Source organism: Humulus lupulus, chromosome 9 (genome assembly GCF_963169125.1).
Source record: "Humulus lupulus chromosome 9, drHumLupu1.1, whole genome shotgun sequence".
NCBI classification, from domain to species: Eukaryota; Viridiplantae; Streptophyta; class Magnoliopsida; order Rosales; family Cannabaceae; genus Humulus; species Humulus lupulus.
The window spans coordinates 57,768,714-57,785,286 of NC_084801.1; the positions used below are offsets into that span (position 1 = coordinate 57,768,714).

Below are 16,573 nucleotides of genomic sequence, written 5' to 3' on the forward strand. Positions count from 1 at the left end.
AACATGCTCGCAACACCTGATAAGTATTTTGAGCAGAACTCCATTGCTTCTTCAACGATGTAGGATTCAACTATGCAACCCTTAGGTCTACTTCTATTTCTAACATAACCTTTTAAAAATTTCATATAGCATTCAAATGGGTACATCAATCTCAAGTATACTGGTCCACAGAATTTTACTTCTCTCACCAAATGAACTATTAAATGAACCATTATGTCAAAAAATGAAGGTGGGAAATACTGCTCCAACTCACACATAGTTATCACGATATTTGTTTGAAGATTGTCCAACTTTGACACATCTACCACTTTACAACAAATATATTTAAAGAAAAAGCATAGTTTGGTAATTTCATATCGAACTTTTTTGGGTAACACAGAACGGATAGCTACCGGTAGAAGATGTTCAAGTAGTGTATGATGGTCATGAGACTTCATTCCTACTAAATTCAAAATTTTCATATCTACCAGAGAAGAAATATTTGAAGAATAACCTTCCGGTACTTTCACATTCGACAAAGAATGACACACAACATGTTTTTCTTCTTTAGACAGGGTATAACATGCAGGTGGTAAATAGGTTCGTCTCTCACCAACCTCTGGTTGTAACTTATTGTGTATACCCATTACATTTAAATCCAACTGAGCTTTAATTCCATCCTTACTCTGACCATGAATATTCAGCAATGTACTAATTAAGCTATCCGACACGTTTTTCTCATTGTGCATCACATCCAAGTTATGCCGCAAAACCAAATGCTCCCAGTATTCAAGCTAAAAAAATAGATTTCTTCTTCGCACTACACCAAATACCCCATTCCATAACATATGAATATAATACTAATAAAAAAGTATTATGAAAAACTATTCTATGTGGCAAAGTAATAGAAAAAAGGGCGGTAACTTATTTTGGAGCCCGCCACTTATATTTTTTTCACACTAATTATTTTTTCACACAAAGCTCCATCCCTATTACACCCTTCCATTATCAACTCGACGAAACCCTTTATTCCTTCACAATCCAAATCCCAATCCTTGCTACTGTTCCTCTGCTGCCATTGATACTGTCACCGCCTTAGACAGCGCCGAAGACTCTCGTCACCCCTAGCCCGAATGGACGGCCCTCGTCGACCGATTGACCACCAAGGGTTACTTCAGCGAAACCCTTGCCGAAGATGAGGCTGACAGTCTATACAAGAATATGAGCCTTTTGAAAGACCCCTATCTCAGCTTCGCTCGTGACCGTTACGATGTTCTCAAGTAAATTATCTCTTTCTTTCTCTATTTGTTTGGTTGCAGGGAAAATATGAGACAAAAGCTCAACTTTATTCATACTTAGTCTTAATTTTCCATATATTTGGTCAATGTTTGTGTGAAACTGAGTCAGCCAACTGTGAAATCTATTTTCTTCATCTCATGTGGTTGTTTGTTTGAGTTGAACACCAACACAAGCACACTTTCATGGGCTTTTACTAGTTATCTTAGGAGCATTTTCATGGTTTAACATTATAAATATATAAAGGATTAACTTTTTTTTGTGGGCTAATGTTAATGAAGTGATTGTTGGAAGTGGATGTCTTAATCTGCTAAGGAAAGCTATTAATTCAGCTAAAAGACTGAGAGCCTATGTCAGACTCGATGAAGGGGATGTATGTGATTTTCCTCTTTGTAATATTTTAGCATTTAAATTTTGAGAAAAGAATCCATGGCTATAAATCTATCCATCGTAGTCTCTCTGTCCGCCTCTCAATGATATATATGTTAGTGCATTTAATATATATGGACATATATATAATTTACTGAATGAAAATGCCATTAATATTGTTGTAAATTATATAATATGTGAGGGTTTTTTATGTATTCAACTATGTTTAGTTATGGACTTCCCTTTTGGGTGTGTTTGGAAGCTCCTTGTGCTTGCTCTGGAACTGCCTAATTCTAATCCTTTTTTTGCTTTTCTTGTTCAAAAACTTTCAGTTTGCACATGAAGATTGTATACAGGAATGGTGTAACAAGAAAGGGAATACAACCTGTGAAATATGTCTTCATGTAAGAATTCAAATGATTTAGATTTCTCTGTTTTTGAAACTTATTTTTTCGGGTCCTTTTTCTGTATTTGCATTTCAGAAAACTACACTGGTTTTGCATTTGAATTGATCGAACCAAGTTTTCATCGTTTTAAGTTTGTTCATGATTTTGGATGCCTCAAAATTTATGTTTTTGCTCAACTTTTCTTTTATGTTTACAAGAATTACTCTGTTTTTTAGTTTACAAGAATTACTTTATATGCTTTCTTTGGGGGCTGATTTTCCCTTGACTTTTCCAGTAGAATTTACATTTGGGTTTTTGATTTCAGAGTGTTTTCTGACGATTTCAGTTTTTGGGTCTTGCTTACAATAATGATGTCTACATACCATAATCTTGATTTGGGAAGGACTGTTTTGGATTTGGTTGCTTGTGGCTGTTCATCCAGCTCTTCATTCTACACCTATATATCTAATTAACTCGTAAGAAGCATGTCATTGTGTATAAGATATTTTAGGCAACTTGTGATTTTTTTTGTTGTTCTTTAATAAATTTTGATAGCAGAGATGAATTTCCTTTGTTGCAGCAATTTTGTGGAGGACTAGCTACAAGGTAAATTTTGTGGAGGAATAACTTTTATAAATTTTGATAGCATAGATGTATTAAAGAGAAGGCTACAAAGTGTTCTCAATAACACAAAATAAATGTGAGATGGATACAAAAGCCAATAAGATGATGCTTACTTGGAGGGAATCATCAAGGTAATTTGCATAGTTATATTTAAGTTCATAATTAGTAGTCTCTGTCTCATATATATTTCATGATTCTCCATCCAGCTATTTAAGTATCATGTTTGGTTAATAGAGATGGACACACTTAAATCTAGAACTCACCATAGGATGATGTGAATCCTCTCTGTAAACTTGATCTGAAATCTTTTTGAGAGCTAATGTAAGTATTATTTGATATTTGCATACCTGATCTTGCAACAAGTTTATATGTTTTATCCTCGTGCTTAGTTAAAATCACTCTGATTGTTGCAGTAATCACAAGTGCATGTGCAAAGTGCATAGTTTGAGGTTTTCAAACAGGTTGCTGCATTTTGTTTATGCAATATTTTTTCATGGCAACTTTTCATTTGGCTATAAAATAATTGTTGGAAAACTTGTTATATGTAGAAGTTGAACCTTGCATATAATTTTGATATCCCACTGCTCTGAAAATATTTGAAAAATGTTATACTCCAAATCCAAAACTAATACTAATCCAAAAGAAAAGAAAAAAAGAACAGAATAAGTAAAGAATAAATGAAGTACCTAACGTATAATAACAAGAGTGGGCAGTAACCAAACAAATTAAGAACTGAAACAATTGCAGAAATGGAGCACCTGATTTTTTTTTTAGGTACCATTTGATCTATACAATATACATGGATATATACATGTAACATCAGCCATACATTATATATCAATGAAAAATTGAAAATAAATCTCTTGTTTCGTATCAGGAAATGAGTCTATATTCCTCAGTATTACTATCTGCTATTGTTATCTAATTTCCATGTCCAGGAGAGGATATTTTTGTATGCATCTGTTTGGCAATCTTGATATTATTATTTGATGATGAGGGTGAAAATAACTTAATAGCTTGTTGCTAAACTCTTATTTTCTTTCCCAATTTCCATGAGCCTAGTTCATAGCTCCTACCAGTTTTTCTTCTGGGTTTATTCTGGCTATATAGTGGTTGTAGTTAAGGTGTTTGGTCAAACGCAAATCTCTTTAATGCTTTAAATTTTTTTATCTATGTTTCTGTAAATCCGCTTGTATTCGGACAATTTATTAGAAATGTTGTTATGCATTATCCCAACACTACAACAATTATGCCCATATATTACACTAAAATATCACATTACAACAATTATGCCCATATATTACACTAAAATATCACATTACAACAATTATGCCCATATAATGCTTTCCCAACAACACTAACTGTTTTGGTTAGTTAGTTGTTCATTGTAACTAATTATTGTTATTTTGTAGATTAGTTACTTTATTATTTTTGGTCTTTTCTGTATATATACTCTTTTGTATCATTACTTCATTAATGAGAATTGATTCTATTAATTTAGTCACTAAGTTTGATTCTATCTGCTTTTCTCTTTTTCCTCCTCTGGGTTGACGATGGTTCTTGGTTGTGGACGAGCTATTCTAATTATTTTTCTTCTGTTTGGGTTTATGTTATGCAGGTTTGTAGGCGTGATGGTGGTGGTGGTGAGGGCTCGTGGTAGTGGCTCACGGGAAGGTGCTGATGCGGTCATGCTTTCTAGAGAAACTACCCACGGAAAGTAAGTTAACTAATTCATTTTGCCTTGGGTGGCCTCTTAATATATTTCCAATGTGCAATGGCTATTGAAAAAGTATTATCAAAACTCAATAAATATGTTTGTTTTCTAAATTTTTTGCTTTCTTTGTAGTAATGTGTATCCCACAAAAATAATTATAGTAGTATTCTCTAGTTAAAAAAATGTTAATGATTCTTAGACACTTTAGAGTTATCAGTTATGTATGACTTTTTCCTCTTGTCTGATGCAAATTTTCTGTCTTGTCATTTCCTTTCTTTTATTTTACATATCTGTCGTCTAATTTTGTGATTATAACAAAGATATCCATTGAAAGTTGTCAAAGTAATGCATACTGAGTTAACAGGATGTATAGCTGTACTCCCAAGTCATTATCGGCCTTACTCAACAATATTTGCCTTCACAAATGAGTAAGTCTATCATGAGGAATGATATGTAATTCATCTCCGATGTATGAATTCTATCTGTAATTTTGGTTCATAATTACTCTTCAGCGATTCGTATGCTAACACAGTGCGTTTATTAACAACATGGCTTTGGGCAAGTAGCATAAAATAACATTAGGAAGGTGAACATAAATAATATATTTAGCAGGAATTTTTTTTGACAAATTAGGCACACAGGAGTCTTCTGTAGTTAATGTATCATTATTTTTCCTGATGTACAGAAATGGGAAAAGAAAGTAAGTGAATAGGATTAGCAAAATCTGTGCCAACACAGCTGATGACATCTTTTGACTCTTCAAGATTTCAACTTAGCTAAAATAAAGTTACTAGATGCATAATTATGAACTGAACTGATTTCGTAAACCATCTAAGTACTATTTCTTATCTGTTATTATAATTATCATCCATATTCACTAACGGCATATTTTTTCTCATGCTAATTGAATATATTCAACACTCAAAATATGCTTGGGTGCTTATTAAATTTGAGAGTAGCACGGTTCTGCAAGTGCAAAATATTTTATCTGACATGATAATTTGTGCTTAGCAGAGAAAGGATTAAGCAGAGGCTGGTGCTTTATCATGGTGTTCTGCCTATATATATGGAATTCTCAAATGACGCTGAAGAAACCTTCTCTAGAGCACTCAAGCTCTTATTGGTTAGTGAGGTTTAACTTCAATTTTCCAGTGCTGGAACTCGAAGCTTTTCATCTAATGCCCCACTAATTGAGAACTCTGATGCTCAGATTGTCGTTCCAGATGTGAGTCTTTTTCCTTTTTCTTTTTTCTTTTTGCTTTGTATAAATGTAGTTTATTCATTAATTGGGTGCTTATCATGAATGGATACAAAATATTAGATTAAACCATGAAACTGTTTGTAATAAGTCTTTAAAGAGAATTAGATGAACTAACTTTTTTCCTTCTCATCAGTGATAAAAAAGTACTTAAAGAACAAGCTGGAACTTTTTAATTAATGGCATATTTCTGAAGACTTGACATGTGTTCATGTGTTGAGGTTTTCTATCAAGTTTTTGCATTTTTAGTTACTGTTTGGATAGCCTCATTTAAAAAACTTGTCAATGAGAGAGTTTGATAGTGACCACACAATCTTTATTATCACAGTCCTAACTCACGAAACTAGTCATATTTTTTAGTATTTGACTACTTTGTTTACTTGTATCTCATTTAGAGATTGACTCTTTTTTGGGATTGCTAAGTTATTTTTTGGAGTCTAATGTCAAAACTGGATATTTATGCAGCATTGTTCCTTTGTAAATTTCTATTTAATTAGCATTTGAAACATTAGTGGTGAAATTTGGGTTTTTAATAAGGTCTTCTACTTCTTTGACACTCTTTTATGAGTCTTTAATTTAAGGTCAATCACTAGAGTCTTGCTTGGTTTCTCACCAATGTTATTGGTACTGCAGAGCTATACACAGTATATCCCTTTGCCAATCAGTGACCTTGATTCTTGGTTGAAGACACTCTCCATATATGTTTTTGATTGCTCTGCGGCTGGGGGAATATTATGAATGCTTTTATTGAGGTAAAGCTTTAACTCAAAACATATAATGAATTGATATATGTATTGATAATTAAGGTGCTACGTGACATGAATTCATTATCTGTAATTCAGATATTTATATATAAATATATTTGTAAATATAGTGACTTGATTTGATGGTTTGGCTGCTTCATGATTGGGTTGCTTCTAGCTCCTCTGGATCCATAAGGGATTGCATTCTACTTGGAGCTTGTGAAGCACATGAGACTCTTCCACAAAGTGCTAAATTTCCTGCCAATGTGTTTACGTCTTGTCTCACAACACCTATTAAGATGGCTTTGAGATGGTGAGCTTCTTTTCTTGTTTGTCTGTTAGGATCGCCCATCGCGTTTATGCATCTTTATTTGAGATCATGCAGTTTTCTGGTTTTGCCTTGTGGTGTTTATTCCATACTGGCTGCTTCCTAGTTATTTTTAGTTTGTCAACTGAAAGTCTTTTAGATGTGCTATTTGTTTAAAGCTGTAGGAAGTTAGAAATGGCATGGTATTTAAAATACAGAGAAATCAATCCTTATTCCTTAATCCAACTCGACCGATGCCTTGTGACGTGATTGGTTTGAATAGATGCTTTGAAATATACACAAGTTAGCTAATCTCTGCTTCTATTTTGGGCAGTGAATGCTTTTTCTTATGAGACTAAATTTTTTTTGTTGTATTTTAAGTTGTGGATAACAATTGGTTTTTATTTTTTAAGATAACAATTGGTTTTTGTGCTGTGGATCATTAGATCTATTTTATCAACATAAGGATGTAATATTTGCTTCTACATTTACTATCATTCTAGTCATAGAAATTTAGTATAGTTTAGTTACAAGTTTAATTGTTTTGCACCTATAAGGGCTCTATAACCCATGCTTGCAAACTGGAAGTGACATCAGGGAAATAGTGTTTGAAGTGTTTGTTGATAAGGAAGTTTTATACTGTATTTCAGATGAATCTGAATCTACTTTTCATGAGGCTTTTCTTAGTCGTCTTACGGAAACTGGTGCAACAGAAAGTTCATCTTTATGTGACCTTCCTAAACAGATGGAAGGTGATCAACAGAGAGCCTCTGAACAGACTAAGAACATCTTAAGTAATTTAGTTGCTGTTGTTGACAATTTGTGGTATCTAAAAGACGGAATACATACTGTAGTCTTGAAAAAGCTTTCAGAAAATGGTAAGAGCTATATGGGTTTTACAGTTTTATTTCTGTATGATACTTTAAGCACTTATTTGTAGACTTATCTCAGTTTTTGGTGGATCCTACTCCATTTTCTAGGATCTTACAGGCAAAGGACACCAAGTGAATTAGATAGAGAGGTTAAGAACTTGAGGGTGGCATTTACTGACCTGTTTTTGAAGCATAACACTTTCAAAGAAACTGGAAAGCCATCGAGATATTGATGCAAAGAATAAAGCCGAGATTAGAATATTAAGAGGTAACTCCTAGTGAGTGGATAGAAGGCACTTCAACTTGGATTGCAAGTAATTGCAGAGATTAAGGGCTATGCTGATGCAGCTCAGGTACTCCAATGAATTGGCTTCCTAGTTCTATTTTACTGTTGCTGAAACATAGCTCAAAGAAGATTATCTTTGCAGGCACCTGAATTCTTTACAACTGCTCCAGCCCTTGTGATACCAAAAGCTATTTCAAATGCTGGTTTAGATGCTTCTCAGATTGATTACTATGAAATAAATTAAGCATTTTCTGTAAAATTTTAGTACTTGTAATCCCTATACTATTCCTGATTTAGTAAGCTTTTTTTTTAATTCATTTATATTTGTCCTTCTTCTCTCTAGGTTGTAGCTCTAGCCAATCAAAAGCTGCTTGGTCTTAATCCTGTGAGTTTGGAGAAAACTAGATAATTTCTTTCAAGTTGATTTACTTTATATTCTTACAGGTGGAAACTAGCTTAAGTCTTGTGTTCTTAATAATAAAAGAACTTTTGTTTTTACAATGTGCAGGTATATTGAGATGATTTCTTTGGAGCAATTCTTAACAACATTTGTAGTTGAGGCCTTTAGAATGGAAGAATGTATTTCACTAATTTTTGTATACATTTCTTGTTTTGTATTTAGTGATAAAGGAATCTGAATTGGGCATAAATTATGTTGTAATATGATTTCTTAAGCCTAGACTAGTAGACTAAATATTGTAATTACATTTGAGTAATTAATAAAAATCTATTTATGTTACCTTATTTGGCTTCAACTTTCATATTTGTTTTCCTAGTTTTGCGTAAGTAAAAATAGATTATGTTTCTCTAAGCTAATATAACACATGTGTTATACTAAAGTGTAGTATAACACAAATAATGTGTTATACTAAAGTGTAGTATAACACAAAAAATGTGTTATACTGAATTGTAGTATAACACAAAAAAAGTGTTATACTAAAGTGTAGTATAACACAAATTTATAAGTATTGAAATGTGTTATATAATCGACTACGAATAACATAATTAAACACTTATCTATTTATTAAAATAACACAGAAATTGTGTTATCGTTGATAGTATAATAACACATCTGTATAACAATGATAAAGTGTTATGTAAAGTACCCTGACCTACGATAACATAGTCGGTCTTAACACATCAAAAAGTGTTATGGTATGTTTTGATAACACATTTTCGGTGTTATTAAAAGAATTTTTTCTTGTAGTGTCGAACAACCTGTCGCACCATCTACAACCTCCTTTTTTTCACGTTTAACATTTTTTCTCTTATTTGTATAACTTCTAGGCTTACCGAACTTGCATTGGACTTTGTTCAACTTTGTTAACAATTGTCCTCCAAGTAAAGGTGGTGGAGCATTTCCAAATTTAGGTTTACCATTACAGGCATCTGTCAAACTTCAAAATTTATGTTTTTCGGATAAGAACTTTTGGTATCCCATATAATAAATCTTTCTAGAATATTTTAAATATTCAGAATGAGTCCCTTCTTCACAAATGGGACATGCCTTGTACCTTTTCACACTAAATCCAGAAAGATTACCAAAGGCTGGAAAATCATTAATAGTCCACAACAACACTGCTTTAAGATTAAAATTTTATTTCTTATAAGCATCGTAAGCATTAACCCCCTCATACCACAATGTGCCCAAATCATCAATTAAAGGAGCTAGGTATACATCAATATCATTTCCAGGTTGTTTAGGAGCAGATATCAATAAGATCAACATGGTAAACTTCCTCTTCATGCACAACCATGGCGGTAGATTATAGATGACTAGCATTACAGGCCAACAACTATATTTACTACTAAGGAAGTGTATGGATTAATTCCGTCAGCAGAGAGGCCCAAACGAATATTCCTCGGTTCATTGCCAAATTCAGGCCATTTAACATCTACTGTTTTCCAAGCTAGCGAGTTAGCTGGATGTCTTAGCTTGCCATCCTTTACTCTATCTTTGGCATGCCAAATTAAATTTTTAGCATGATCATCATTTCAGTACAACCTAAGCAAACGAGGTATCGGTGGTAGATACCATAAAACCTTTGCAAGGACACCTTTTCTAGCATCTCAATTTTTTTTTCTTTTGCCATCTAGACTCGCCACATGTCGAACATGCAATTGCATCAACAAATATCTTTCGATATAAGATGCAATTGTTAGGACAAGCATGTATTTTTTTCATATTGCATGCATAAAGAACGCAATGTCTTCTTTTCTTCATAAAATGAAGACGACATTTCATTACCTTCGGGTAATAATTCTCCTAAAAATGTTAACAACTCTGTCATTCCCTTATTGCTCCACCCATGTTTGGCTTTTAAGTTATACAACCTAAGTAGTGCCAATAATTTAGTGAACCTTATACAATTAGGGAAAATAGGTTTCTCAGCATCTTCTAAGATTGACTGAAATTTAATTGGATCCACATGTGATTCATATTGTGCATCATCAATCAATTCTGCAATATCATCAACTTCGTAATCCACATCAAAATACTTATTATTCTTAGATGGTCCCTCATCAGTGACTTTCATTCTTTCTCTATGCAAAAATCATACTTTATAACTTTTGTCTATTCCATTCCTAAATAAGTGATCTTATATTTTGAAAATTGGCATCCTCACAACGTTACCACACTTAACACAAGGACAAAGAATACTATTAGGAGATTGAGTATTTCTTGCACAAAATTCCAAGAAAAACTCAACTCTATTCCTATATTTCACGGATAACCTATCTGCTAACATCCAATCTCTATCCATTGTCAAACTTTACACAAAAAAACAAAAAAACAAACAAAGCAACAAACATTAACAATTAGGTTGGTGGATTACATAATTGACAAGTAAATAAAGGATACAATATGTCCAAAAAAAAAAATTGGGTAACATTTCCCCTATTTTTATCACATTTTCCAAATTTAAAACGTGCATGTATACAACACATGGTATACACAAAAATATTCAACAAATCAATCAAACATGCATAATTCTCATATTACTAAATCTTAAAAAAAAAAAGGGCAGCATTTCTCCTATTTCTATCATATTTCCCAAAATTTAAATAGACCTATATTCATCACATAAACACAACAAACCAATTAATCAATCAAACATGCATAATTACAGCCTTATATCACCATAGCACACAGTCCCAGAACCTATCTCCACTATTTTATAATTCATACATTCCACTAAGTTCAATATCTTAATTATAAATTAAGGTTTAAAATATTACCTCTAATATAAAATCCTCCAAAGCTTGATCTCACCAACAAAGTTGTCAACAAAATACCTACTCAAATATAACAATAAACAAAAAAATAATAAAAAAGTTGACAATATATAAAGAAAAATATATTAAAGCTATATTGTAACTAAATAAACAATAAAGTGCTTAAAGAAAATAAATAATTTGTTATATGTACTCATTTAAATACTTAACGTGAAATAAAATAATTTTTTTTTTAAAAAAGTTAACAAATCACATAAAGAAAAATCGACTACAAATATCCTAACTAAATCAATAATAAAATATAACTTAAAGAAAAAAAAACAATTAAATATATACATATTTAACCAATTAAACCCAAAATTTAAAAAGTTAACAAAATATAAACAAAAATTTACTCAAAATATTCAAACTAAATAATTAATAAAGTGAAACTTATACAAAATATATACATTAATATATATATAATCATTTACATAAGTAAATTCGAAATTAAATTAAATTTTAAAAAAAATTGAAAAAGTTAACAAAAAATAAAGCAATTATAATAAAAAAAATTCTAAAAAAATAAAATATTAAAATGCAAAGTTTAAACCTAAAACAATTACATAACCATTAATATAAAACTATCCAAAAATTAAAAAAAATCTGAAATATAGTCAATTTATAAAAAAATTCACAAAAATTAAATTTAAATCATATAAATTAATAAAATTGCACTTACTTGTGGTAATTGAGCAATGTGGGTTCTTGAATTAGAAAACCCCAAAAATCTAAGTTTATGGGTTTTCAACAATAATCTTCAAAAATACAAAATTTATACAAATTTTTTTTTTTAAAAAAACTATGTATAAGATTCATAAACATATATACATCGTTATTTTAACATTAAAATTGAAAAAAAAAATGAAAAAAGCTTACCAAAATGAGGGAAAATTGAAATGGGCGCCACTGGTTTTCTCCATTTTTTCCTCTGAAACTTTTTAGGTTAATGTGGCTATGACGAGGACAAAATGGATTTAAATCACTGAACGGGGCATTTGCGTCAGTGGCCCACTGACAGTAACGGCCCGTTTGCGTCAGTGAATGCAAAATTAAAACGCGCATTTTACTTTTGCGGTTACATCAGTGTCCCACTGACGCAAATGGGTTGTTACCGTCAGTGGCCTACTGACGCAAACGGTCCCACTCAACGCCGTCAGTGTGTGTTATGAAGCAATTGTCCCCACATTTGTGGCAGTGCCCAACTTCCATAAATGCTAATTCTTGGTCAACAGCGTCAGTCAACACAGTTGACTGGCGCGTTTGACTGACACAATTGCCCTTTTTTGTAGTAGTGTTTAGTGGGAGTTTGGATTTTATTTTCTTTATGTTTATTTCAGACATTTATGTATTTGGTTATTTTCTGATAAAAAATGAAGCTTTTTAGACTATTCACTCTGTTTTTTTTTTATTCTGACCTCACTAAAGTTTAAGGAGGACCAGTTGGAAATAGACATGTTTGGTTCACATTGCATGTAACTTTCATGCTACTCATCTATGATTGATCTATGTCATTTGACTATATTTGTATATGTGACCATTGATGGGTTTATTCATGATTAATATGACAAACACCGCTTTGATCCTATATGGATATGGTTGATGGACGAGATTGTTAAAGAATACCTTTATATGATAGCAAATTTTGAGCCCATAAGGTTTTACATTTATAAGGAATCATATGTTACCCAAGTGGGCGATTGTTGGATTAAAATCCTATTTATGGGCACATATGTATAATATATAATGCTATTATAAAGTGTGATACAAAATTCAGATAAATATCATAGGATATTAAAGTGTCATGGATTTAATGTGAGAAATAGGAAATCGAATTTTTAATTTTATAATGGGAAAAATTGGAAATCACTAATTGTAAATTAGGTTTGTGGTCCCCTATATATATGTATCATTCTATTCTGTCTGCTATAATATTTGATTTAGCAAATGATCTATAGAAATATGATTTAGGATTTTATATTGAACAACTTTTAGTAACATGATTAGGATCTGGGATTTTATATTGATATTTATGCATGTTTCTTGAGTGTTTTATAAATTCTATCATATGGTGAAAGGCAAGGGCAAGTGAGGTTATTTGCCTTGGCTATGATTCAAGAAAAAAGGAAAGAATATGTGATGATAGAAATTTTTGGGTGTTTTATTTTATTTACCTTATATTATTTTAGAATAAAAAAAAATATGAGTATGCATGAATGAAGTCTCGCTTAAGACCAGGAACAAGATTTATGAAAGAGGTAATGAGAGAGTGTAGAGCAAGTTTCCATGTTTAGAAATTCAGTAACTGTGTACCTAGACCCAGAAAATTGGCCATAACAGGAGTTATAGAACTTCGATTTAGGAAAATTAGATATCATTGGAAAGCTAATTTAAAGACCTACAACTTTATAGAAGAGATTGTGGCCTATTTCACGGGTTATCATAGTCAAAAGTGGGCCCGAAGTTACAGAAGCTAATGATTACGAAAATTAATCTAGATTCTTCCATTTTATTTTCCTTAATCTAGTAATCACCTATAAATACATCCTCAAGCCTTTCTCTCTCTCTCTCTCTCTCTCTCTCTCTCTTAGTTTTCAAAACCCTAAATTGCAACCTATAGAGGTTGTAGCAAGTTCCAAGTTTTCTTTGTCTCTAAGTCTTCAAGATTAGAGGTCATTGTGGAGCTGACTAGAGTGTCAAGAAGCTTATCCCTGGTGCTAAGTTTCGTTCTACACTATTAAGAGGCTCTTTGTGAAGCAGTGTTGATATTTATGTGCTTGCACTTGAGGTAAGAAAGTTAGATAGCATCAAAATAGAAATGTTACTAAGGTATGACATAACATTTGTGCTACTAAGGTATGACATAGCACTAGAAATAGAAGTGTTACTAAGGTATGATGTAACACTAGGGAAGACGTGGCAAGGTAGACATGCCAACAGATGTTGCCTGGGGTAAGGCCACCAGGGGACAAGTCCCACAGTTATTATGTATTATGTTAGCAGCTTATGTATTATGATTATGTTAGAGAAAGTGACTCTTATCATAATTTTCACGAGATTAAAAAAGGACGAGTCTCACAAGATTAAAAAGAAAAGAGTCTCACAAGATTGAAAAGGAACGAGTCCCACAAGATTTAAAAAAAGGGACGAGTCCCACAAGATTAAAAAGGGATGAGTCTCACAAGATTAAAAAGGGACAAGTCCTACAAGATTAAAAAGGAATGAGTCCCACAAGAATAAAAAGGAATGAGTCTCACAAGATTAAAAAGGAATGAGTCCCAGGAGATTAAAAAGGGACATGTCCCACAAGTCTAAAAGTTGCATGAACCAAAGGAAACAAGTCCCACAAATGTTATGAATGTTTTCCAAATGTTATGTATGAGTTATGATAATGCTATGATGATTATGAATAATATATATGGAGTTTTCTGATTATGAGACTGATGATATGTCAGGTGGTGACAATGATAAGACTATGGTAGACAACTACAAATATTTATGATTATGTATATGTTCTGGGCTCTTCTGTTTGGTAGGTACAAATGTTGTTCTATATGTTGATTTGATTGTCAACACACAAAAGTAAATGATGAGAATGAGTTTTGTTTTCTCTTGTTTAGATTATGTTTATGATATGTCATTATGTCTCTATTTATAATGTATATGTACGTTATGGATGGTTAAGCTATGTACGTAGGAACTCATTGATCTTATATATTGTATGTTATTTGTTGTACTTCCTTACCGGGTTTTTTAGCTCATCCCCCTTACTTTCCCCTTGCAGGTATCTACTTAGTAATGTTTGATTTTATATGTGGAGCACGCTATGGCGGGACCAATCCAATGTGAAAGTGTGCACTGCTATGAGGGGTCATACTACCAAAGAAAAGATCCTAGAACACCATAGTTTTTATATTTTCACTTTTCAGCTTTGTATTATACAAGAGAGTTGTAATTTATTTTGTACAGTTTAATTTATTATCCAAAGTGTATTTTGTTTTCAAAAATATCGGGATCCCACACAAACTTTATTTTAGAACTTGTATTTTATGAAATTTTCAAGTGCAGGTTTCCTAGATATTGCAACACTTTAAGTCAAGAAATTCAGGGCGTTACGACTATGGATGAATATCTAATATATTCAAACTCCTCTAACTATAGTTTATATAATATCAAAAAGAAAAATAAAACATACTTACCTTCAAAATTAATCTTCAACAATTTCACAACACTGCAAATTCAAACAAGTAAATATATTTCCTACAATAAAAGTGTTACACCCCAAATTTCGAGATATAAAAACCAACCGCAAAATGTAGGCTCACAATTATGGAAATTAGATATCCTAAAGGGGACTCAGTGTGTTTACTTGCGTAGGCACTTAATTTCTTTAAGATTCCACGTCATTGACTCCTGAGCATACAGTGTGAGCTTGAAGGTAAAGGTTCCACAGCTTCGAAAGTTTGATAGGTGAGGAGGCGATGTTATTGTTAAGCTGAGCTTGAAACATCTTGCAGGCTCGAAGATGCATTGGAGCAACAACATGTTCACGGTTATAAATCCCTATAATTGTGGGCTTAGTTGAAACTGTGTGTAAACAACCCTACTTTTAAGGGATTTTAGTTTAATTAATATATTTGATTGTATTTAATATATTCATTTGTATTTCAAATTCAAATGAGATGTCTTGTAACTGTCCTAAAATTAAGGAAAGAATATTTTGTAAACTAGGTCTATAAATAGCCTAGACATAGTCATTTATTTTGGATGCACGCACAATTTTTTACTCAAAGCTCTGTGAAATTGCTTTCAAGGCCTTAAACGAAGAATACTTATTCAATAAAAGTGACTCATGGGCGCAGGTAGATTTAACTACTGAACCACGTAAAAAAATCTTTGTTCTTTCTTTTCTTCCTTTATTGTAAGTGCTTAATCGCTCTTATTCTTATTTGACAAAAAATGCCGTCAACAGTTGGTGCTTTCATTGAGAGCATTAAGCATTCTTTCAAATGTCTCGTTTTATAAAAATGGTTGCTGTAAACATTCCCAGATTAGGAAGTGGAAGACCACTCCTAGGAATTCCTAGGGAAAACAGTCCTCGCGCTAAAGAGCATCATTGAAGGCCTGGCAAGCAGTCAGCCAATGATCAAACTCTCGATGAAGGGAGTGCGTCAACCACATCGCGAGATCAGGGTCAACCGCGAGACCCTGGTCAAAGTTACAAGCCACAAAATCAGGATTATTATAATCCTGACAGATACATTCCCATGGTGGAATTGGAAAACCAAAGGCTGCGAGAAAGATTAGCCGAGGCTACTCGGTTAAATGAGCATATGGCAAGACGGGAGGCTGAAGCCCAGGTACCCCTACAAAGGTCTAGGGGGCGACCTCGAGGAAGTACAGCGGCTAGAATGGACGAGTAAAGAGCCTAATAGGATCAAGGAAAGGATAGGGCAAGTGCTG

General features: G+C 32.6%; 1 long non-coding RNA gene across 1 annotated transcript; it reads left to right on the top strand.

The window, feature by feature from the left end:
* Positions 1-7,836: 7,836 nt before the first annotated feature.
* On the top strand, positions 7,837-8,307 carry LOC133801986 (uncharacterized). The gene is made up of 3 exons (XR_009877105.1): positions 7,837-7,901; positions 7,977-8,087; positions 8,178-8,307. It is a non-coding gene; the product is annotated as an uncharacterized LOC133801986 (long non-coding RNA).
* The last annotated feature ends 8,266 nt before the right edge of the window (positions 8,308-16,573 follow it).